This window comes from Psammomys obesus, unplaced genomic scaffold (assembly GCF_907164565.1).
Source record: "Psammomys obesus unplaced genomic scaffold, mPsaObe1.curated_primary_1811, whole genome shotgun sequence".
In the NCBI taxonomy this organism is placed as follows: domain Eukaryota; kingdom Metazoa; phylum Chordata; class Mammalia; order Rodentia; family Muridae; genus Psammomys; species Psammomys obesus.
In genome coordinates, this window is record NW_026596034.1 from 8,419,196 (window position 1) to 8,443,750 (window position 24,555).

Below are 24,555 nucleotides of genomic sequence, written 5' to 3' on the forward strand. Positions count from 1 at the left end.
AATACGTGCTGTGAATGTACAGCAAGCGCCTCCAGCAGGAGTGGAGATTGAGGTGGTTTGTAGCTGCCATCTCATTCCAGCCTAAGAGTACACAGCTAATCTGCCCACTTCACAGAAGAAGTAAGTGAGACTCAGAGAAATGGCCCAGCTGGAATGTGCTGGAGCGGAATAAAAACTCAGGGGTCATGCTTACACACCTGATACTTTTGTTCTGGAATAAAACCTTGGTTGTGTGTATGTGTGTGTGTGTTCATTTACATTCACTCGACACTAATTTCCCAAGCTGTGCTGTGCCTGGACCCATCCCCCGTGGCTTCTTACTAGCAGCTTTTGGTCAGAAGCACACGTTGGCGCTTTCTTCCTTGGTGTTGAGGTGAGACTGGGCCCCTGCGCTCCTTGGGCTTCTCTTTCCCTTCCCCCTGGTTTCTTGTTTCTCTTATCTCCCACTTTTTTGGTTGATATTCTTGTTATGGGAGGACTGTGTGCCCCCACTAGGACTGCATTTTTGAAGGGATGACAAGGGTCATGAGTCCTAGTCAGATCGTCTTGGTGCCCTGACTAGAGAGAACACCAGCACTCTGTCTCCCCCCCTGTCATGAGACACAGCAGGAAGGCACCATTGGCAGCTGACAGGAGAACCTCACCAGAACTCTCCCCCAAGACCTTAATCCTCTAGCGCTGAGAGGAAATAAATGTCTGTTATTTCAACTTTCCAGTCTCTGGGGGTTGGCCATGGAAGCCCACGCTCACTGATACAACTCTAATTTGCTAAAATGGATCTTTCACTAATACTTGGGAGCTATTTTTTCTTAATTGTTCACTTCTTTAGTAAAAATAATTTGCTAAATATAGAATTCTTAGAATTTTATGGATAGAATTCTACATAATTTTCTCTTTATGAGGGTTTTGACTACGTGTCTGTACACCACAGTGGGCCTGGTACCCAAAGAGGCCAGAGAGGGCATCAGATCCTCTAGAACTGGATTCAGAGCGGTGTGAACCATCATGTGGGCGCTGCATATCAAAGCCTGGTCCTCCAGAAGAACAGAACAGACACACAGTGCTGCAGCGATCTTAGCCATCTCTCCAGCCCTACTGTGATTCTTCCTCCCAGTCTTCATATACCAGTTTTTCTTCCCCTCTCCCTCTTTCCAGAGTTTCTCTGTGCAGCCCTGGCTGTCCTAGAACTTGCTTTATAGAGCAGGCCGGCCTCAAACCCACATAGATCTGCCTGCCTCCATCTCCCAAGTGCTGGGACTAACGGTGTGTGTGCCACTGTGCCTGGCTTAGAATCTTTTCTTTATTTCTATTATTCTAAAATTTTATTGTTAGGAGCATAGGGTCAACTTTATTTTTCCATTCCTTGTGTGAAAAGGCGAGGGAGTCCTCTAAATTTAAGATTTCCGAGCGGTTTCCTTGCATTTTTCTTTTATGATCTGTATCTGTGACCCTTCTTGCTGTGGGGAGGCTCCTTAAACTTTCCTGTAAGGAACATGTGGATTTAGCTTCTCAAGCAGCAGGTTTTCCTCCTCATAGTCCTCCTGTAGGCTGCCTGACTTGCTGACCTGTACAGCCTTCTTCATGAGTATGTGAAATGCTTGTATCACTCTGAAAATGAGAGTGTTTTCAGATTTTTCTTCTGATTGTCTTCATTTCCAGCCCTTTCTAGGGGGACTGTCACTATTTTTTATTTATCTATTTATTTATTTTTACATTGGAAACATTGTAAATCTCTGAAGTGGCTGTTTATAGTTTGACAGAGAGGGAGAATATATATATATATATATATATATATATATATGTGTGTGTGTGTGTGTTCTCGCTATCTTGGCAGGTAGGATACTTGCCCTGTATCTCCTGCAGGACAGGAATTTGAGATGGAGCAAATATGGATGAGTCTGTGGGTACCCCATATGATATTTTAAGAACTGGGGCAACCATTTGCCCTATAGATATAATGGCAGTTGATGCTAGGCTGCAGAGTACAGAGCAGTGGTGGATGGACAGAGACACCCAAACTCTCAAGGCAGGAGGGACAGAGACCACTCCACCCTAGATAGCTTTCTGGTTCCTATTCAGGCCTTCCAGAAGAAAGACTATTTTCCTGCCTTGGGCTTCTCTGAGGCACAGAAGCCTTGGGGCTCATTCCTTCTTTTCATTTAAGCAGTTTGGGTAGGCTTTTGCCTCTTTCATCTGGGAAAGATGCCCTGAGCAATGACCAGTGATGACATATTTTGCTCAGAGCTGGCAGGGCTGACAGTGACCTGTCCTAAGCTGTGTTGATGATTTCTGGATGTCTTAGGCTGTTTCCCTGTTAACAACAACAAAGACAAACAACTGTGACAAAAGCAACTTAAGGAATAAAGAGTTTCTTTCAGCCCAAAGTTCAAGGTAGAGTCCATCATGGTGGGGAGATAAAGGCAATGAGATTGAAGCAGGTGGCTGGGGTACACCCACAGTAAGAAGAGAATAAATGCTCCCATGGCTATGCTCAGCTCACTTTCTCCACTTCTAAAATGTGTGTTTATTATTATTACAATCATTGCATACACACACACACACACACACACACACACACACACACACACACGTGTGTGTGTGTGCTCTTTGAACGTGAATGTGTGCCATTCTGTCTGAGGAGGTCAGAGGACACCTTGCAAAAGTCTGTTCTCTCCTTTCCACCATGAGGGTCTGGGGGTTGGAACTGAACTCAGGTCGTAAGGCATGGTGGCAAGTGCTTTACCCACTGAGCCAACTCACCTGTGCCCTTTCACTGCTCTTGCACAGATTCCCTGTCTAAGGAATGCTGTCTCCCACAGCGGGCAGGCCTCCCCACACTGATTAGCTGGGATAAGTTAGCCTCTCACAGACATACTCACAGGCCAATCTAATCCATCCAGTCCCTTGTTGAGCCTCACTTCCCTCGTGATCCAGGTCCTGACAATGACAACTGAAGTTGACCATCACACCACTGGGGGGAGGCGGGGTTTGCATACTCCTTGGGTGGGTATCTGTTGAGGCTCATGTGGCTTTGAGGGCAGATTTGTTCCCAGAATTGGTATGTCCAGTGAGCTCCTCACATGGTTTGGGCCCCAGACCAGGTGACCTTTTCCAGCTGTTTCACAAACTCAGACTATCCTGGAGCTCCTGGGGGGTGAGCTTCGGCATGTCCTATCCCAGGGCTTAGTCTCCCTGGGATGCCCCATGACGTGTGGCCACCTCATTCCATCCCAGAGACAGCTTACCCTTAGCTTCTACGTCTACGGCACCTCATGAAAATGGCTTGATGTTAGCTTATTCTCTTTAGAAGAAAAGACGAAAGCAATAAGAAGAAATATACAATATGAATGTACGTTGGATTCTGTCTTTTGGTCAACTAAATTATAAAATGACTTGCAGAATTTTTTAAATGGAGAGGAGGCCCCCCCAAGGAAAAGTGCTTCATATCACATCATTAGTGGTTCTGTCTACACTCCCACCCTGAAGGACAGGCAAGAACATCACTTCCTGGGAAGCTGAGGTAGAGCTCCTGCTAGGGTCAGTGGCTGTGCACAGATGGTTCAGGGCTATGAAGAGGGTGGAGGCCACACAGCTCTGGCTCAGCTGTCCTCCCACCTGCCTTGTGTGGAGATGGGTAATGGAGTGAGGACAAACCAACTGGTGTCATTACGTTGAACTGGGCTTATGGTTTAGCCCAGTAGACACTTGAGCCCAAGGCAGAAGCTTAACATTGCCTGAAGATCTGCCTTAACCTTGGAGGACAATCAGCCTGAGGTGTGAACACAGCTCTTGAACACTGGCAGGTCCTTCCTTGAACGCAGATCCTTACCTCTTATAGGCAGGCACAGGGTCGTGGTCTACCTCTGCTCTTCTTGCCTCCTGCCCTGATAAGGAGAAATCTACACTGGGCTATTATCTCCTCTAGTCATCCAACAAGCAGCTCTATAGGAAGGCTGCTCTCACTGATGTATAGACAGACACTGAAGCTCAAGTATAGCAAGGCCAGAAAGCTATGGAATGGTCAAGCCTGCATTTCTAGCCTCTGGTAGACACAGGCAGAGGAAAGAGGGTTAAACATTTGAATCTAGCCTGGGCGGCATAGCAAGACTCTTATCCCCAAACTAAACCAAACCAAACAGAAAAGAAGAAAGGAAGGAAGAGAAAAAGGGAGAGATGGGGTAAGTGAGGAAGAGAGAAGGGACGGGGGAGAACGTAAGAAACAAGAGAAGGAAGAAGTGAAGAAGAAGGGAGAGAGTGAGGGAAGGATAAAGGAAAAGAGATGGAGTCAAGGCTTGGGGAACACTGAATGTTCTCTGTCCCTAATATCCCTGCTCCCAACTAGAATGCTGACCAGTGGTTGGAGCTGTCCGTACTTGGAATCAGCCTGGTATCCGCCATTGTTTCCTAAGCGAGGCTCAGTGTGGAATCCTGGCAGTCTATGAGATGCCCTTTGAGTGGCCTGTGGCACAAGTTGTCTGCAGACTATAAACAAATACCTAAGTAAACATGGTTGGTGTACACAAAAGACCCAGGACTCCCCAAGTCTCCCTACTAAAGGAAAGTTTTTCCAAGTGAATTGACTTAAATCTAGGAAGGAAGGAAATAGTGGTATGGCTGGACCCAGAAAACACAAAACTGGCAAACGAAACCCCAACTTTAATTGTTGTATGTGACAGCATGTGGCTTTTGGGCTCCCTGGGTTTCAGTTAACTGAGCAATGAGTCAGACTTTCCAGTTCTCAGATTTAAGTTTCCTTTTCTGTAGACAAGGATTCTGTAGGATTCAAGGTTCATAACCTCAGTGTGTGCTTTGCCAAACTAGGTAGAGGTGTGGCATGCTGGGAAGACCCAAGGCGTGTGTGTCTTTCTGTGAGCTGCTGGGCAAGGGGTAGGAGACATTCTTTGGATGGGATGCACCATAGGGAGCTTGTGCTAGGAACTGGGAGTTCTTGGTGCCTAATTCCCCAGGGGGACCCACCCAAAACTGCTGGGCCTCCCAAGTAATGAGATACAAATCCATTTAATTGAACATGGTTCTTAATTGCCAGAATTACCTGTAACATTAGCTTTCACAGCTGTGCCCTCTCTTGAGGCTGGTGCCAGTTCTCTGAGTGCACTGGGTCCGGAGAGCCTAGCCCTGATGAGTTGGGCTGCCAGCCTAAGAGCTCATTTTGTAATGAGGTTCTGTAACCAGGAAGGGCCAAGGCGGGCAGCCCACACTATGGTAACAATACTCTCTCAACTTGAATGCCCTCTGCTCCCAGGAGCATCCTACCAGCCAGTCTAGACTCTTCCTCAACTAGCCTGCCCTGACCGAAATGTTGGAGAAATTATAATTTTGTTGGAACCAAAAGACAAGAGGTCAGGACCAACACCAGTGTTCCTCTTAGAATTCCACCACAGAGTGTCTAAGTTCAACCAACCAGGTCACAGTGTCACCAAGGGTTTGTAGTGACCAGAAGGGGCAGGGCATAACCCCAACTCCAGAGGAAGCTGTGGGAGCACAGGGCCTGTACTTGTGCCTCAGATGACCTGACCTCAGTGACTAGCACAAAAACAATTAAAATGTTCAAGGGGAGGAATAGAGTTCAGTGGAGAGTGCTTCTCTGGCATGGGGAACAGGTTTGGCCTCAGGCAGCACACACGATCAAAAGAAAGAAAATAATAATTCAGAATCATTAACTACCAGGGAAATACAACAGAACAACCTTACCCATTAGAGCAACTGATTTTAATTTTTAATAATTTAACACTGTGTGAGGGGAAAAGGAAAACCTTTTATTTATCTTTTTGTCAGTGTGAAAGATTGAAACGGGCCTTGGACATGCAGGTCAATTTTTCCTCATTCCAGGCACTTTCCCATATTTTTCTTATTCCAGGGAAGGTAAATTTGATTGAGAAACTCTGGCAGAAGTTCTAAAATTAAGAAGTGAAATTGGTCCAATGATTTTGCCTTCAGATGCTTCCCTAGGAAATACTTGAACAGGAACCAAGGCCAGTCCACAAAGGTGCTCCAGACAGCATTGGGTAGTAGGCAGTGGGAATAGCCCAGCCAGAATGAATTCAGTGACAAACAGTGTCAGGGTTAGCCACCATTTCCCAGGTAGCTAGTAACTTTGTGGGATTTCTTTTAGTCTCCCTGTCCCCTTATGTTGGCATGGACATGGTTATGCCGTGGCTAGTTTACTGTCCGCTCCAACAGACTGAGAGACACACTTCTAGATGAAGGAGTTTTTAGAGAGGTCTAAATTGAGGAGAGGGGGACCCACTATGAGTGTGCGTGGCACCATCCTTGTAGCTGAGATCCTGGGCTGAAAAACGAGAAAAGGAGCCGAGTTCCAGCCTCTTGGGATCAGTCAGCTGAGAATGATGCACAGTCATGGGTCTGTCCCATGGGCACCATTACTTGGTCTCAGACTCTTGTTTCTGTGCGATAATGAGAATATAGTCACCACTTCTGCCGTTAGCAAAGGAAGCCCTCATCTCACCCTCAAAGTCTGAAGCAGAAATGCGGACAGGGGGAAGGGTGTATGCTGTCATCTGTGTTAGGGAAGTCAGGGTGAGAAGAAGACAGGGCTGGAGACAGAAGCAGAAAGGGGAACTCAGGGTCCTGCAGGTACACTTCTGGCACACTCCAAAATGAGGATGTCCATTTACAATTTGAGAAAGACAGGGATCCCAGACATCGGCTCTTTGCACTCGGTGCCCAGAGCCAAGCTCTACACAGATCTTTGTCTTCAGCCTCTTGATCGTCACATGTAAACATCTTACAACACAGGAACAGAGCTCAAGACACCTGTAAATGGAAATCACTGGTTCTGTAGAAAATGCAGAAGTTCAGGAGATCAGTGCAAGTGAGGTTGAGCCTCTTGCAATGATGCTTAAAGCTGGGTTCAAAGGACCAGCTGGGCCAAGGTGGAGTGGCTGGCAAAGAAGCAGTAAATTGGCATTAGCCACCAAAAATGGCCACCAACTCGTGGAAAGCCTCTCAAGGAAGAGAGCAGAGCTTGAGTCTGCTCAAGTGTCTCTCACCAGCCTGCTGTTTACTCGAGCATGCAGGGAATGTCACTGTCTTACGCTCTCATATGGTTTTACAGGGTTATCAGCTCGGAGCACATTGTTCTTTTTCGGTACCCAGAGCAAGCACATACAGTAGTTAAGATTGTGTAAACATCCAGACCAATGGGCTCTGGAACAATTTTTACTTCGATTTTTAAAAATAAAGATATAAATTAAGCTCTTCTGATTTATTATTAAGAGCTTTTTAAAAATAATTAAGGGGGGGGACCCTCAGACTTTACTTAAGAGCAATTTAGCTTTTTTTGCATGATTCTGTGTAAACCTTTTGGTGAGGTCTTGCAGTTTCAGAGGCCCCAGCCTGGCTGTGCCCAAGCACTATGGATGTTCTTGAGAGGAACTGACTGGTTTTGAGACAGTCTTAGTATACAGCCCTGGCTGGCCTTGAACTCTTGATCCTTCTCTCTCAGCCGAGGGAATGCTGGGATTGCAGACACGTACAATAGTGCCCATCAAGGGTCTGATATTCAGACAAGCCTCTGAACATCAGAATTTGCCTAAAAGACAGAGAAAGGCACCATTTGGCAGAGGGCACAACATAAACAAGAGAACAGAGGCCTGAACCAAGCAGGTAACTTGGGGTACAGGTCAGTCTGAGTGACAGATGGCTGGGGAAGAAGTTGCAGAAACTGAATGGAGACATAACAGCTCAACCAGGCAGCCGAGGTGAGAGGTTTAGACTCTGCCAGTGGGTAGAAGACAGTTTTCACCCGGGAAAACAGGATGTGATCCAGCTTTTAGAGCCATTGTTTCAGAAGGCAAGGGCATCCCAGTGGTCTGGAGTGCCCTAGTAGTAGTCTAAGCTAAACCACCCCATCCAGTAAGAACCAAAGTTGGGATTTGGGTTCAAACTTTCGCTCTCAGCCAGCGAACCGTGCAGCCTCTCCTTTGTCTGCCTCACGCTGGGGTTTTAATTACCTTCTAAAGGGGGTAAATTGTTTCAAGTTCTGCATTGAAATACACCAACTTGAAAAGATAGCTTCGTGCCATTATTGTCATTTAAAAAGCTGATTGTTTTCATCACCACTTTCAAATACATATCCGAGGCAGAAGGGGCATCAGAGGAAGGATCTGGTTATGTTGCCCAAGTAGGCTTTGAACTCACTAGGTAGCCAGGATGGCTCTAATTTGCCATCTCCTTGTCTCAACCTTCCAAATGGTGGGATCATAGCCGTGGTCACCGTGCCACCATACTTGGCAAAAATCTAACTGTAGGTGCATTTGTCCAGGAGAGACTTGAGGGCGTGAACTAGGGCCAGCTGAGGAGGGGTCACATTGCAGGGTGGCCACACCCCAGGCTTTCAGCCGCAGGGTGGTAGGGTGACAGGTTGCATGGAAAGAGGCCTTTGGGCCAAGGGTTTGTGTGGTCTGTGAAGTGCTTCACACAGCTGGGCAGTCTCCTGTACGCATGAAGTTAAAATCCTAAGTGCTTTGTGGGCTGGGTGCCATCTGAGAGGGGCTGGCATGGGTCTGAGGACTTGCCTTTGGGTCATAGTAGCAAGGCCGGTGGCTTACAAGTCTGGTCCTAGACCAGGAAGCCATCGGTCAGCACCGGGGAATGGAAATCCACCAGTGAACAGCATGGCCTGGGAGCTGCCTCTCCCTAGCTCCATGAAGGGCCCCAGCACAGCCTGTAACTGGAGCCTTGGAGGCACATTAGGAACGTGACATGGGGATGTTTCACAGCTGTGCCAACAGGTGGATCAGAGACTTGAGTAGGTTTGGGTGGGGTGTGAGGGATGAGTCCTGCCCTGGACCTTGGCTCTCAGGGCCCTGGTTTTCCATTCCCTCTCAGTCCATCATTCCAGCTCCAAGCCAAGAGTCCCCTCTGGCTGTTTTCATTCCATGCCAGAAAGTTTCCAAGCTCAGTGGTCTACTGCATTTTATTTTTTATTTTTTTGGCATACCACTGTCATAGAGGGGATATCTAGAGCTAATGTGTAAAATTTGGGAGTCAGCCGGGGATATACATTTGTAGCCTTAAAAATCGCTCCATCCCTTGGCTAGACATCACTTTTATTAAAATGGAGCTGATAGGCTGAGATGTGAACATGGATGTGGAAGAGACAGGGGGCTTAACCCTGAGAGGAGGCCTGCAGAGTAAGACAGGAAATCCCCCAAACTCATGCTTTCAGAACAAAACTTGTTCACATTCGTTTCAGTTCGCCCTCTTCTCCTTCACCACCTGTAATAGGGGCCCCAGATTTATCATTGGTTCCCAGGGTCTGGCCCAAGCCCAGTAGCCTCCCACCACCTCACCATCAATCACAGCTGACAGCAGTCGGAGCACAGCCTGGCAAAAGCATTCAGCCCTCAAGATGGCCAGCACACATGCCCTAAGGTTGCCCATTTGCCCTGCAACATAAGCCCAAGAGAGAAGGGGCTGGGGATACGTTTTGGTGTGTTTTTTTTTGTAATCAGAGTGCAAGTGGGGGGCAGCTGTCTTTTGCAGAACCCTTCCTCCTGTCTTTAAGTTTAGGGGTGCTTTGAAAGCTCAGTATCCAGAGACCAGACACTGCCAGCCTCAAGAGAAACGTGCCGTGCTTTGAAATAGCCACCACACATGCCCTGAGTGGGCTACTAATGGTAGAGTTCCATCAACCCTCTAGGCATGTTTATACAATTAGCACAGACAGGGAAAGAAAAACAGCATGGTGTGCTCTGATGGACTTGTTAAGAGAAATAAACGGCGTAAGACTGCTTGTGCTCGTTGAATTGATAAAATCACTTCTCATCAAGACGGATGGATGCTGGACTAGTGCAGGTCCAGCAGTTTCTGGAAGTTAAGCCCAGAAAAAATGAAGACCGTCGTCTACCTTCATACCTGATGGTAAAGCCCCTTCATAGTGTGAGGCAGAGAGGCCATTCTGCTTCATTGGCTTCCTCCCACTGGCCAACTCCCATTAACAGAGCACCCAGGAAGCAGGCTGCCTTTTGTCAAACAAGCCTTAGTTTTTGTTTTCATTTGGCTTGTTTCTCTCATCAGTACTGAGGAGTGAACTCAACTCTTCACAAATTCTGGGCAAACAGTGTCCTCTGAGATATACCACTCTCTGTCACCTCTGGCCCCTTCTTTTTTATCTCAAATTTTGATTTTTTTGATAATTTCATACTTGAGTATTGTTGTCACGTAATTTCCACCCCTCCTTATCCCTGCTCTAACCCCTTCCATAGCCCGACCGCCTCCTTAAGTTCATGACTTCTTCTTTAATTAGATATATTCATTGAAATTATGTTTAAATATATATTCTGCTGAGTCCCTTTAATGTTGTTCCTACTTACATGTGTTTAGGGCTGACCGTTTGGGCTTGGATCTCCTCTCAGGGAACTGGTCCCTGGAGAAAATGGCTCTTTCCTCACTTTTCAGACATTGATTACCTGTTGCTCTTTATCCAGGAGTAGAACCTTCTGAAATTAACCTCACCCACAATGACACACCAGCTGATACTGTAATTACGCAAGTCTTCTTTAGGTACTCACACTTTAGAAGTTTTGTGGATACAACATGTAGAAGATGCCATTTAACAGCAGGCATCCTGGGCCTGGATTTTACAGTCTTTCCACCCTTCTTCCACAATGTCCCCTGAGAGTAATAGTTACATTGTAAATGCATTAAATGGAGTTGGGCATCCTACTGTAACTTATTTTCCACATTTTGACCTGTTGTGGATCTCTGTAATAGTTTCCACCTGCTGTGAAAAGAAGCTTCTTTTTGTTGATGAAGAGTGAGAGTTACAGTTATCTGTAGGTATAAGGATACATATTTATAATGCAGTTAGAAGTTACATTGGTTTAGGAAGATAGCAGTAGTAGCTTCTCCTCTACTGTCTATAACTGCTGGAGACATCTTTAGTTGTCTAGGTTTACAGTATCAAACATGGGGTCCCTCCTATTGAGAGGACCTTAAGTTCAACTGGACAGCTGTGGGTTACCCTGAGATAAAGGTGCTACTTTTTTTTATCACTGAGGCTAACTTGCCAAGCCAGTCCATGTCATTTGTAGACTTATAGCTGGGTAGGACTATTGATTGCCTTTCTCCCTTGGCAGCTTGCAATACACCTTCAGGTACTATGAGATCAGGTCCTTAGGGAGCTAATCCTCAGAGAGGAGGCTTTCAAGTCAGTCTCAGCTTGGTTCCTCCATGTCCTGTGTCTAAAGCCTGTGGTGTCTTCAGCCTTCAAGATCTGGAAGGCATCCAAGAGCAATGGAAACAGCCTATATTGTTTTGGGAATTTCCCATGCAAAGCACTGGGGTTTTGTTAGGTAGTTTGTGGCTCTCAGAAGGGAGGGCATTACCACTCCACGGTGCTAGACTCTGTATGCTTGGGCCTATCATTATGGACAGAAAGAATGTGGTAGAGGACAGCTCTTTACTTTATGACTGAACAGGAAGCAGGTACTGAGGCTAGAAGTAGCCACAGATAAAATACATCCCTCCCCCCACCAAACACTTCTTACAGCTTGACCTCACCTCGTGACATTTTCACAGCCTCCATTAATAGTGCCACCAGCTGGGGACCATTCAAAACATGGGCCTGAAGGGCTTATTTATATTTAATCTGTAGTAGTTTGTGTCCTTAGATTCTGTCTGCCTTCTCCTCTCCCGCCCAATAGGCACTTTAGGTGACAAAAGATGGTGGCTCTGTACCACCTCAGCACATGGTGGGGAGTGCAGAACAGACCGGATGTACCATGCATGCTTGTTTGGTGAATAAACGACTTCCTGTAGTGTTGTAGAGGTGATGGGTGTGAGCACACCGGTACTTTAGCTTGCCTGAGTCAGCAGTCTCTGAGGTCACTTGCCTTTTTCTTTCGGATCTAATCATCTGCCTGGGTTCACAGGGGCTGTTTAATATTCAGTCTCATCCACTCATTCAATAAATATTTATTTCTTCAGGGTTTCTTATGTGTGAGGCAGTCTGCTGATGATTCTTACTTGAGCTACTGATATTCTTTCCTTTGTTGAATTTCAATTGAGGAAGAAAAAGAAATTGCAGCCTTTTTCAACCATACAACAACCCCAGGCAGCAGAACTATCTTTCTTGAGGCTACTTAGTCCTGGGTCTTTTAAAGAAATAATTATTTCCAATTTTGGAGTGGTTTTTTGAAGGCCTTTTGAATCAAGCAGCAATCAAAACCCTTCCGTCTTCATGGAGCAGCCACTCCAGGCAGAACAAGGACTCTGGGTTGTGTACTTTCCGTGGCCCGATTTGGCTGAGTTTTCTTCTGATAAAAAAGAAAAAAAAAATTAAGGACATTGATGGACACTGGAAGCACATTTACCATAAGCGAGATTCTTTCGACAGACTCGGTGACACACAAGCGGTGTCAGAATCAGAGGGCTTCTTTCTGTTCCAGGCCCAGAAAGGGAGCTGACATCTTTTATCAAAAAGACAGACAATTCCAATCCCTTGACGATTCCAGATTATGGATCCCAGGAGTCTCGCCTTACGCCCGCGTCTTATCACCGGAATCAGAGTGGCTGCTGTTTATTTTCTGAACCTCGGCATACTTTTTAAGGTGTTGCCTGCCAGCAGGGCCTGGGCTGACAGTGACATGTGTTATTGTCACATTGCTAGATCTGAAAGAAAATGGGAGATAAATAAATACCAGTGTCTTCTTGGATCTCTCTCTCTCTCTTTTTTTTTTTTTCTGTCATGGGCACCAGAGGTGCGGGCAATTGTTAATTCTCTGAACAGCTGTTTCCTGGTCAACTGCTCCTTTCACCTGACAGGGCCCTGGCCCGGGGAGGTCATGTGGTCTGGGTCCTAGGCTGAGTCAGAGAGAGAGGTAGGCTTTGGTTAAGCTCTACCCAGGCAGAGCCTGGCTGCAGGCCTATCTTCTTGTATTCTCCCTGAAATATAGGTGACCTCCCAGCGGGGCAGACAAAGGTCACTCATGATAAAGTTGTACCAGGTAATTTTGTGTCAGCTTGACACAAACTAGAACTATCTGAACGGAGGGAGCCTTGATTGAGGAACTGCCTCCATAAGATCAGGCTGGGAGGCATTTCCTTAATTAGTGATTGAGAGGGGAGGGCTCATCCCATCGTGGGTGGGGCCATCCTTGGGGCTGGTGGGTTCTATAATAAAGCAGGCTGAGCAAGCCATGGAGAGCAAGCCAGTAAGCAGCACCCTCCATGGCCTCTCCATCAGCTCCTGCCTCCAGATTCCTGCTCTGTTTGCATTCCTGTCAATAATAAACAGTGATATGGAAGTGTGAGCCAAGTAAACCCTTTCCTCCCCAGGTTGCTTTGGTCATACTGTTTCATCACAGCAATAGTAGCCCTGACTAAGACACCTAGGTTGTTGAGATGATCCATGCTTCAAGGAGAGTTTCTTTCTCCTTCCAGCTGGCTCCTGGCTCTCCTCCAGGTGCTAAACACTCACCTCTCCACATTCTTGGTATCAATTCTCTTTCTGCCTTTTACCTCCTTTGGATCTCCTTATCCAGGAATCAGGGAGTGACATCAACACCTGTGGGCCCATGGGCCACATCTGGCCTGTAGTGCTACTGGAGCAAGGCTGTGCCCAGGTGTCTACACACCTTGTCCTATTGTGGCAGAGGTGAGACATTGCAACACAGACCCTGTGGCCACAAGGCTAAACACACTCTCCCTGGTATGTGACTGCAGACTCCTGCTGACCTATGCTCTAGATGGTCTCCTGAGCCAAAAGCACATGGATTCCACTAATTCCTGAAGACCCTAGTTGACTTCCTGATCTACGTGGTGCCTGGAATGTTCATCAGCATTATATTGAAAAATATTTCCATGAGCAAATACACGAGGGAGGTCCTAAGTAAATGGTGTAATGAGAATGTTTTTCAGGCTCCAGGACTTACGGGGAGTTTTAAGAAGCATACTGGGAATTTCCAAAGGGGGAATGGAGTGTGCATATTTCTCATCTGTACTGCTGAAGACTAAAGACCCGAGGCCCTCATAACTGGACCATTCTGTCTGTCTGGGTGTTTTTATCAGCCACCATAGCTCCAGAATACTTGACTTAAAAAAAAAATCTAAAACGGGAACTTTTAATCTAGAACTCTCTCCAGCCATCACATAATAATGTCCATTCCTTCACAAATGTCTGACAGACATCTCAGCTGAATATTCTCCAAGTTCCTCCCTCTTCTCCTTACCCTATTATCTATCTCAGGAAGCAGCAATAGTGTTTAGCAGCTTAGGGTCAAACAGATAGCTCATCCTAATTTGTCCTCACAACCTGCTCCTGACCAGTCACACTCTATCTAATATGTCAACATGTCTGTCCTCTAGGCCTTCAACACTCATCCTGTACGGGGCCACTCTTCACTCTCTGCACCATGTCTGAGCCACATACTGCCCTCACATGGATTTCTGCAGCAGCCTCCAAGTGGGCTTCCTGCCTTTGCTCTCATGCCTGTGGCTTGGGTTCTCTACATTAAGGTTCTTCTGAAACTCTCACTCACCCAGACATGTTCTTTCAGGAAAATAGTTCTGCTCTATGAGATGGGGCATTTGACTTGGTGGGAATCTCCAGGTCCTCTATGATTAGGTTTCTCTAGCTCATCTTCTACTTTAAACTTTCACAAGCCCAGGCCTTTGCATGTCATAAACTTTCATGTTAGAAGGCTCTCTGTCATCTTATAGTCTATTCTCTGGTACCTGCCTCCTCTTTTCAAGGAACCTTTGATGCCACTTAAGTCTAAACTTTCTAGGTCTTCAGGTAGGCTTCCCAGCATTATCCTACTTTAGCTTCTTTATGGCTCTTGCTGAAACCTGAAATTACCTCATGTGCCTATTGCTTCCCTGCTTATTTTGTTTCCAGGGGAATTCAAGTTTTTTTTTTTTCCCATACATGTATATCAAAATGTATTTTCTTTTTTGTTATTTTTTATTTATACAATTCATTTACTTTGTATCCTAGCTGTAGCACCCTCCCTCGTCCCCTCCCAATTCTGCCCTCCCTTCTTCTCCTCCCAAGCTCCTTCCTCAGCCCACTGATAGGGAGGTCCTCCTCCCATTCCATCTGACTCTAGTCTATCAGGTCTCATTAGGACTGTCTGCATTGTCTTCTTCTGTGGCCTAGTAAGGCTGTTCCCCCATCAGGGGAACAGCCACTGAGTTCATTTCAGAGACAGCTCCTGTTCCCCTTACTAGGGAGGCCATTTGGAGACTGAGTTGCCATGGGCTACATCTGTGCAGGGGTTCTAGGTTATCTCTAGGAATGGTCCTTGGTTGGAGTATCAGTCTCAGAAAAGACCCTTGTGCCCAGATTGTTTTTGGTTCTTTTGCTCTCCTTGTGGAGCCACAGTCCCCTCCAGGTCTTTCTATCTCCCCCTTCTTTCATAAGATTCCCTGCACTCTGCCCAAAGTTTGGCTATGAGTCTCAGCATCTACTTTAATACCCTGCTGGGTAGACTCTTTCAGAGGCCCTCTGTGGTAGACGCCTGTCTTGTTCCTTGTTTCACCATCTTCCATGTCTATCCTATTTGTGAATCCAAGTTTTATGAGGGTTAGGACCAAACTGGGCCTGCCATTTTCTTTTCCCACAACTGGGCATCCAAAACTTCCAAGCATGATGGCTGTTGAAAACTTGCTACTTGCTGATAGACTGACTCCTACGCTTCCGTGTCAAGAGAACTCTGTGTCCCAGTGTCTCACACTGTTGCTGGGATGGTAATATGAGCAATGGTGTCAGACATTCACAAGGATGGCTTGTCAGGATCTTGCTTCAGGCCTGGCCCTCAGCAGCTCAGGCAATTTTTCCTGTGAAACACACAGCCCTCCTGACTAAGAACCACGTAAGCCCCACCTCACAGGTGGGGAAACGATGTCACAGTCCGTTCAGCCTGACAGCTTGTACTGCACGCATTTCTTTCTTAGGTTCCCAGGGCTGAGAAGGTCAGGGCCCAGGTGCTAGGAGACTGGCCTCTCTCCTGAGGGCCTTTTCTAGGTTTGTTAATGACATCTTCTTTCTGGTCCTCACACAGGAAAGGGGGCGAAAGGGTTCACTGAGCTGCTAAGTCCTTTGGAAACAAACAGGGTCCTTAGTCATACAAAGCTTCATCTTCATGCCCAGTCATCCCACCTTCATCCCATCCCAGCACCATCTCTAGGACTAATGCCAGCACAGGAATTGGTGGGCTGAGGGGGCGGGGCACAGACATTCAGTCCATAAGCCCAAGGCTCTGTGAAGCCACACGTCCCTAAGGATGCACCCATCTTGTGTGGTACCAATGTAGGTTCTGAGTTTACAAGCAGGGGGGACACCAGACTCTAGCTGCTGTGGGTTGGAGACTGGCATTGGGCTTCTGGGAGCAAGCTTTCAGTGCCCAGCTTGAACATAGCTGGAAGCGGCTTCTGTCTGAGGCCATGGCTCCTTTCTCTCCTGTGCACAAAACTCAGAACAATGTTTAGCTGGCTCACAAACCTCATCCACATGGGCAACAACCAAGCGTTTTTGTGCAGCCTCCTCACTGCTTGTCGGGTGGTTCTGCCTACTGTGGATAAGTGAGCCGTTACTTGCGAGGCACTTTCCACAGCATCTGCTCCACAGTGTGAACTTTGTTCTCAGTTGTGCTTCAGGAAAAGGGCCTTCTCCTAGACAGAGCTCTGGGCAGATGGAGGAGCGCTCCAGTCTAGTGGAGTCCTTTCTCCATGCTCCCTGAGATGTTACCTGACAGATGGCACGTTTGTGAGACTGACATTGAACGAAAGTCTCCTTCTCCCTCAAGGAGGGTCTGGCCCAATTTTAGCGCCCCTCTAACACCTGCTAATCTCCCTTTCAGCAGGCAGAGTTCTTGGAACTGACCCATGGCTCAGAGCTTCTGGTAGGCATCTCTCATAAAAACATCACTTTGAAAAGCAGGCAACAGAGTCCGTGTCAGAGTCAGCTCCTATTCCCCTTACTGCAGGATCCATATGAGGGCCAAGCTGCCCATCGGCTACATCTGTGTAGGGGGCCTAGGTCCAGTTTCTGCATGGTCCTTCATTGGTGCTTCAGTCTCCATAGGCTGCCCTGAGCCCTGGTTAGTTGGCTTTGTTGGCTTTCTTATGGAACTCCTGTCCCCTCTGGGTCCTTCTATCCTTTCCCCCCATTCTTCCACAAGACTCCCTGCGCTCTACCCAATGTTTGGCTACGGGTTTCTACATCTGTTTCCATCAGCTGCTGGGTGGAGACACTCTGAAAAACAGCTATGTTAGGCTCCCATCTGTAAGCATAGCAGAGTATCATTAATCATGACAGGGGTTGGCGCTCTCCCATGGGGTGGGTCTCAGGTTGGGTCAGGCATTGGACGGACATTCCCTCAATCTTTGTTTCATTTTTTGTCCCTGCCTGTCTGGTAGGCAGGGTGAATTTTGGGTCTAAGTTTTTTGGGTGGGTCAGTGTTCCTCTCTCTCCACTAGGAGTCGTTTCTAGTCGGAGGGTGGCCTCTTCAGTCTCCATGACCCCTGTTACTAGGAGTCTCAGCTAGAGTCATCCTCATATTCTCCCAGGAGCCTGCCCTGCGTAGGTCTCCAGATTGTCACAGAGAAGTCCCTGCCCAAGGTTTTTCTCCTTTCTGTAAGCCCTCGGTATTCCTCCCACTCCTGCTTCCAACCCAGGTCTGATATTGACCCTCATCTTCCTTCATGCTCCCTCTCTTACCCTGTTCTCTCTCTTCAACCACTTCTGCTGTCCATTCTGTTTCTGCGTCTGAGTGGGAGTTAAGCACCCTCCCTTGGGTCCTCCTTGTTACTTGTCTTCTTTAGGTCTGTGACTTGTCATATGATTATCCTGTACTACATGGCTAAGATTCACTTATAAGTGAGTACATGCCATGTGTGTCTTTCGGGGTCAGGGTTACCTCACTCAGGATGATCTTTTCTAGTTCCATCCATTTACCTGCAAATTTCATGACTTCATTGTTTTTAAAAGCCGAGTAGTATTCCATTGTGTAAATGTACCACAATTCCTTTATCTTACTCTTTGGTTGAGGGACATCTGGCTGGGTTACTTTGCCAGGCCACAGGGGAAAAGGATGCACTCAGTCCTGATGCCACTTGATATTCTGGGGTGAGTGGGTAGTAGGGGGATCCCTTTCTCTGAGGAGTAGGGGAGGGGAGATAGGAAAAACAGGGAAAGAGGGCAGGACCAGGAGGAGAAGAGGAAGGGGGTTACAACTGAAATGTAAAACGAATAAATAAAAATTAAAATAGAAAGAACATTACTTTGCCTGTGATCTCATGCATACAGCATTTACATGCAACGTACAAGGATGCCATGTCATTTAAATATTAATAAGTGTACTGTTATGGGAAGCTTTGACTTAAGGACATCCCTATTTCTAATCACAGTAGTGGCATAAAGTTTTCTTTCAAAATAAATGTATTACAATTAAAATCTACCTGAAATGTACATGTGCCATGTGATCTCCAGATATCACCTGTAGGGTCTCAGAGCAGGGACATGAAACCTCCACGCAGAGCATATCCTTCCTTATACATGTTCAGTGGCCATAGACCACCTGAGTCCCCATCAACAGGTAGACAAAAAGAATCTGAACGTCCAGGCAGTAGAGAGCTAGAAAGACTAAATAGGAACAGAATATGAAGTTACACAGGTAACATGGATGGTTTACGAAAAATGTGGTAAATGTGAAAAACCAAAAAGCAGAGATTAGCATACACTGGGCTCTATCCATAACCACCTTTTTAGAAAAGGTATATTTAAAAGCATATTTAATATGTATATTAAAATTAATTAATATGCAGGTTAAAGTGATTAATATGTAGGTTAAAAACATGTTAAAGGCATATTAAAAGCCTGGTGGCATAGGCTTAGGACACCAGATACTTGGGCAGCTGTCGCATCAGGCTGCAAGTTCAAGGCCAGCCTGGATGTCTTAGTTGTTTTCTATTGCCCTGATAATACCATGATCAAAAACAACTTGGGATGGAGGAAAGGACTTATTGGACTTATTTCATTTTACAGCTTCTAGTCCTTTGTGAAAGGAAGTTATGGCAGAAACTTAAGGCAGGAACCTGAAAGGAGGAACTAGAGCAGAAATCATGGAGAAATGCTGCCTTCTTCCTTGTCCGCCTGTGTTTTCCTCACTCTCTTTTCTTGTATATGTTTTCTGTTTCGTTTTCTTTTTACTTACTTTTATATTTTGAAATTAAAATCTAACCTTATTTTCACCTTTTCCCCACCATTCACATCAACCCCTCCCTTTTCCCTTTTCAAATTCCTAAATATATAAATACAACCTGCACAGTCCACATGATGTTAACTTGAATGCACGTGATTTTAAGGCTGAACACTGGTATTAGATAAACAGTTTGAGGCTTTCCCTGGGGAAGAGTGTCTCTCCTATTCTCAGCATTCCTTACTTGCTTGTAGTTCTTTGTGTTGAGTTGGGGCCTGTGAGCTTTCCTCTTCCCATGTTAGCATGTCTATTGCTTTTGATATTGGTCAGGTCTTGCTTTAGGCAGCCATGTTGATGAAACTTTGTATGGGTAGATGCTAACATTTTTAGAAAATAAAATCTCACAGCAAAGTTCTGCTCCTCTGGCTCTTAGAATCTGTCTGTCCCTTCTTCTGAGATGTTCCCTGAGCCTTAGATGCAGGAGTTCTATTGTATGAATCAGTTGGGTGGGCACCACATGGTTGCTTGTTCTCTGTGTTGTGATTGATTTTGGTTTTCTGTAATGGCTTAAATCTCTTTCAAAGAGAACTGCCTTGACATAGGATGACACTTAAACTTATCTGTGGGTATAAGGGCAAATATTTAGATTGTATTAGGGATTATGTTGGGTTTAATTCAGTGACAGTTGTAGGTTCTTCTCCCAGATTCATGGCTTCACTAGTCCCAAGTAGTTGGCTAGGTTTCTGGAACCAGGCATTATCTCTCTGTTCCTGAGTGGGTCTTTAGTCTAAATAGAGAGCTGTTGGTTACCACCCAAGTGTGCATGTCACTATTGCACCTTTAGGGATGTCACGCACTGATCATTGTTGTTTTAGTTCACGGGTGTTAGAGCAGCATACAACTGTTGGTTGCTTCCCTCCCTTGGAAACTTGAATGGTGCCTTCTGGTACCATGAAAGCTATTTCTTAGAGAGAAGGTGTTCAGGTCAGAACTAGTTTGGATCCTCCAGGTTCAGTGTGTAAAGTACATGGTGTCTTTAGCAATAGGGATTTTACCTTCAAGCTCTGGAAAGCACCCAAAGGCAACAACAGCAGAGCCTGTTTGGGGTGTCTCTTAGCTAAACTTGACTAACTCAAAAGGGGGAATTCTCATGCCTGATATTAAGATCTTTGTTAGATAGTCTGCAGTTCTTGTGGGGAGCATTGTCGGCCCAGAAGGGAAATTTTCATTTAAACAAAATATGTGTATGTATACACAGAGTTATCTTTGTAAATACATGCATATATTCAATACAACTTTTTCCTATAGTCTTACTATCATTTTACCCTCTTCCTTCCTTCTTTTGTATTTCCCTCCCTACTTTGCTCTTTTTTCCATTTCTCCCTTCAAATCACTTGTAGCCTGCTGTTTTTTACCCTTATGGTCCCTTCCCACATTCCTGGTTTCTGCAGTTGCTCTAGATTATATATTCACATCTGAAGATTTGGAGCTAGGCACCTCAGATAAGAGAGAACATGTGGCATTTGTTTTCCTAGGTCTGGTTTATCTTACTCAGTGTGATATTTTCTTGTTCTATTTATTTACCTGCAATGTTCATGATTTTGATTTTCTCTTTATGGCTGAATAGTATTTCACAGCATATATGAGCCACATTTTCACTATCTATTGTAGGGCACTTAGGTTGTTTCCTTTTCTTAGCTATTGTGAATAAAGCAACAGTGAATATGGCTGAGAAAGTGTGGAGCAGAATGTTGAGTCTTCTGGACATATGTTGATGAATGATATAGCTGGATCATATAAAAGATTGAGTCATAGTTTTTTGAGGGTTCTCCACATTGGTATGTAGAATGGCTGTAACAATGTGTAATCCCACAAGCAATGAATGAAGGTTCCCTTTCCCCCACCAGCATTTGCTGTTAGCTGTTCTGTTGATCTTTGTTATCCTGACCAGGGTAAGATGAGATCTCAAAGTTGTTTTGATTTGCTTTCCCTCTTATTACTAGGGATGATGAACATTTTTTAAAAAATATTTTTTCTTTTTTCTTTTGAGAATCCTTTGTTCAGATACAATGACCATTTTTTAAATAAGTCATTTTCATTTTGACTGTTTTTTGAATATACATACATACATACATACATATATATATATATTCTGGACATCAATCTTCTGTCAGATACATATCTGGCAAAGATTCTATTCCATTTCCATCCGGGGAGCTTTCTCTTCGCTGGGCTGATTGTCTCTTTACCTGTGTAGAGGCTTTTTGATTTTATGACACTCTACTTCTCAGTTGCTGGCCTCCAACCCTGGGCAGATGAAGTCCTCTTCAGAAAGTTCTTTCCTACACCTATATTGTACAGGGTACTCAATGGGTTTCCTTCTAGCAGTTTCATTGTTTCAGGCTCCACATTTAGGTCTTTAGTCCATTTAGAGTTAATTTTTGTGCAATGTGAAGATATGGATGTAATTTCACTCTTCTGCATGTGGACATCCACTTTTCCCAGTGCCATTGGCTAAAGATGATTTCTTTTCTCTAGTGTCAGTTTTTGGCATCTTTATCAAATATCAAATGCCTGAGATTATACATAATCATGTTTGGATATTCAGTTTTGTTCCATTGGATTATATGTCTGTTTTTGTGCCAGTGGCCATACTGTTTTTTTTTTTTTTTTTTTTTTTTTACTAGGGCTCTGTAATGTATCTTGAGATCTGGAATGATAATCCCTCCAGCACCGTCCTTTTTGCTTGGGATTGTTTTGGCTATCTGGCATATTTTGTAGTTCTATATGAATTTTAGGGTAGTTTGTTTTTTCTATTTCTGTGACAGCAAGGCAGAGATTTTAAATGAGATTGCCTGAATCTATAAATGGGTTTGGGAAGAATGGCCATTTTCACATCAGTTCTACCAGTTCATGAGTGTGGGCTTTCTTGGCATCTTTTAATGTCGTTTTCAGTCTCTCTCTTCACAGATTTAGAGTTCCATCATCTCCTTGGTTAGGTTTAATTCTTGAAAGTTTTTTTATGTTGTTTTTACAGTTGTAAATGGTATTTTGTCCCTAGTCTCTTTCTCTGTTTGCATGTTGGTGGTGTATAAAATTGCCATTTATTTTTACAAGTTGATTCCATATCCTGTCGCATTGCTGAACTTGTTGATCATTTTTAGAAATCTCCTAGTGGACTTATTCATGACAGCTTATGCAATATGTCATCTGTAAGCAGGGATAGTTTAACTTCTTCTTCCCCTGTATGTTGCAGTATGTCCCCTCTTAGGACTTTTATCATGAAGTAATGTTAGATTCTGTCAAAGGCAACACCATCTACTGAGATGATCGTGTGGTTTGTCTTTAAGTCCATTTATGTTGTTTATCACATTTATTGACTTGCGTACGTTATGCCACCCCTGAATCTCTAGGATAAAGCCAACTTAGCCATGGTGGGTAATCTTTCTTAGTTATGTCTATATTCAGTTTGTAGGAGTTTTATTGAGGAATTTTGAATCTATGTTAATCAGGGATATTGGCCTGTGGTTTTCTTTCTGTTTTGATGCTGCTGTTGTTGTTGGTGGTGGTGGTATTGTATGCGTGCATGTGTGTGTACATGTGTATGTGTGTGTGTGTGTGTATGTGTGTGTGTGTGTGTGTGTGTGTGTGTGATTATCTGGTGTGTGATTATCATAACACGGTCTCCATAAAAGAGGTTTGTAATTCCCCTTCTACTACATTTCTTTTTCTTCCCCTGCCCTCCCTTTTCTTTCCCTCCCTTCTCCTCCCCTCTTTTCTCTCTCTCTCTTTCTCTCTCTCTTTAGATGACTTGGTTGTAGTCTTCTTTGAAATTCTGGCAGTACTCTGCCAGGAACCCACCTGGACATTTTTAGTTGGAGGCTTTTTATTACTGTTTCAATCTTCTCGTTTGTTATGGGTCTGTTTAGGCTGTTGATCTCTTCTTGGTTTAATCAGCCAGATTTCTTATAAAAACCAGGACCTCCTGCTCAAGGGTAGCACTTCCCACAGTGGGCTGGGCCCTCCCATAGCCATATAACCAAGAAGATGCCACCACTGATTTGCCACAGGCCAATCTTATAGACACATTTTCTTAATTGAGGTTTCTTCTTTCCAGAAAAATCCCAGCTTGTGTCAAGTTGACAAAAAACCTAACCAGTAGTGAGCTACATAGTAGGACCTTGTCTCAAAAGGGACAAGAATGTAGAGTACTTGCTTATCATGTTAAAAGACCTGGCTTCTACTCCCATCACTATGCTAAAAAACAATGAGGGCCTGGAAAGATGGCTAGAAGCACTTGTTGCTCTTCTTGAGGACCCAGGTTCAATTCCCAGCACCAACAAGATGTCTTACAACCATCTATAACTTCAGTCCCAGGGGATCCAATGCCCTCTTCTGGCGTTCACAGGCACTAAGCACACACGTGGTATACATACATATATGATACACATACATACATGTAGGCAAAACACTCATATACATTAAATCCACCAATCAAGCAGTCAATCAAGCAAGCAAGTAAAAGTGCTGAAGAGATGGCTGGCGGTTGTGGACACTGCTATTTTGCAGAGGACCTGAGCTTATTTCCCCGCACCTTCCTTAGGCTGCTCACAAACTGCCTGAGGCTCCAGCTCCAGGGCATCTGACACCCTCCTTGAGTCTTCTTGGCTACTTTCATTGACACGCACACACCCTCCCCCAGCCCCAGACACATAATTTTTAAAAATAGAGTAAGTATTTTCTTTAAATAAGGAAAAACAGGGGGACAAGGCAGTTGCAACAGCAGTCAGTTGTTTGTCTACACCCTGGATGAGGTATGAACAAGGCAGCCTAAAGCACTTGGTGAGCAGAAATGCCTTAGAAGCAGAGTGATGCCTGTGGCATGCATCACATTCTGAACACACAGACGCAGACACTCACAGACAACGCCTTGCCCTGCTCCTGCGGTTAGTTCAGTTAACTTGATCATGGGTTGAAAAATACAGTGTCAGAATGAAAATGGGGTCCATGCTGGTGCTGAAACATTGGCCCAGGCTTGGGAGCTGTTAGGCCCAGCTAGTCAGTTGTCCTATTTTCTTCTTTAGAAAATTCCTTCACAGTTCTGCTTTCTAGTCCTCCTTTCCACCCCTTTCCTCCTCCTCCTCCTCCTCCTCTTCATTCTCCTCCTCTTGTTTCTCTTCTCATATTCTCTTCTTTTTATAGATGGCATCTCACTCTTCTCCTGAGTACAGCCCAGAGCTCTTGGGCAACCCCCTGCCTCAGTCAACTTTTTAAGGATTCCACATTTCATGTCTTGCTTAAAACAACTAAGAACCTTTCTTTTACTCTAAGATTTGAAAAATATTTTTTTGTGTGTCATTCTCGGACG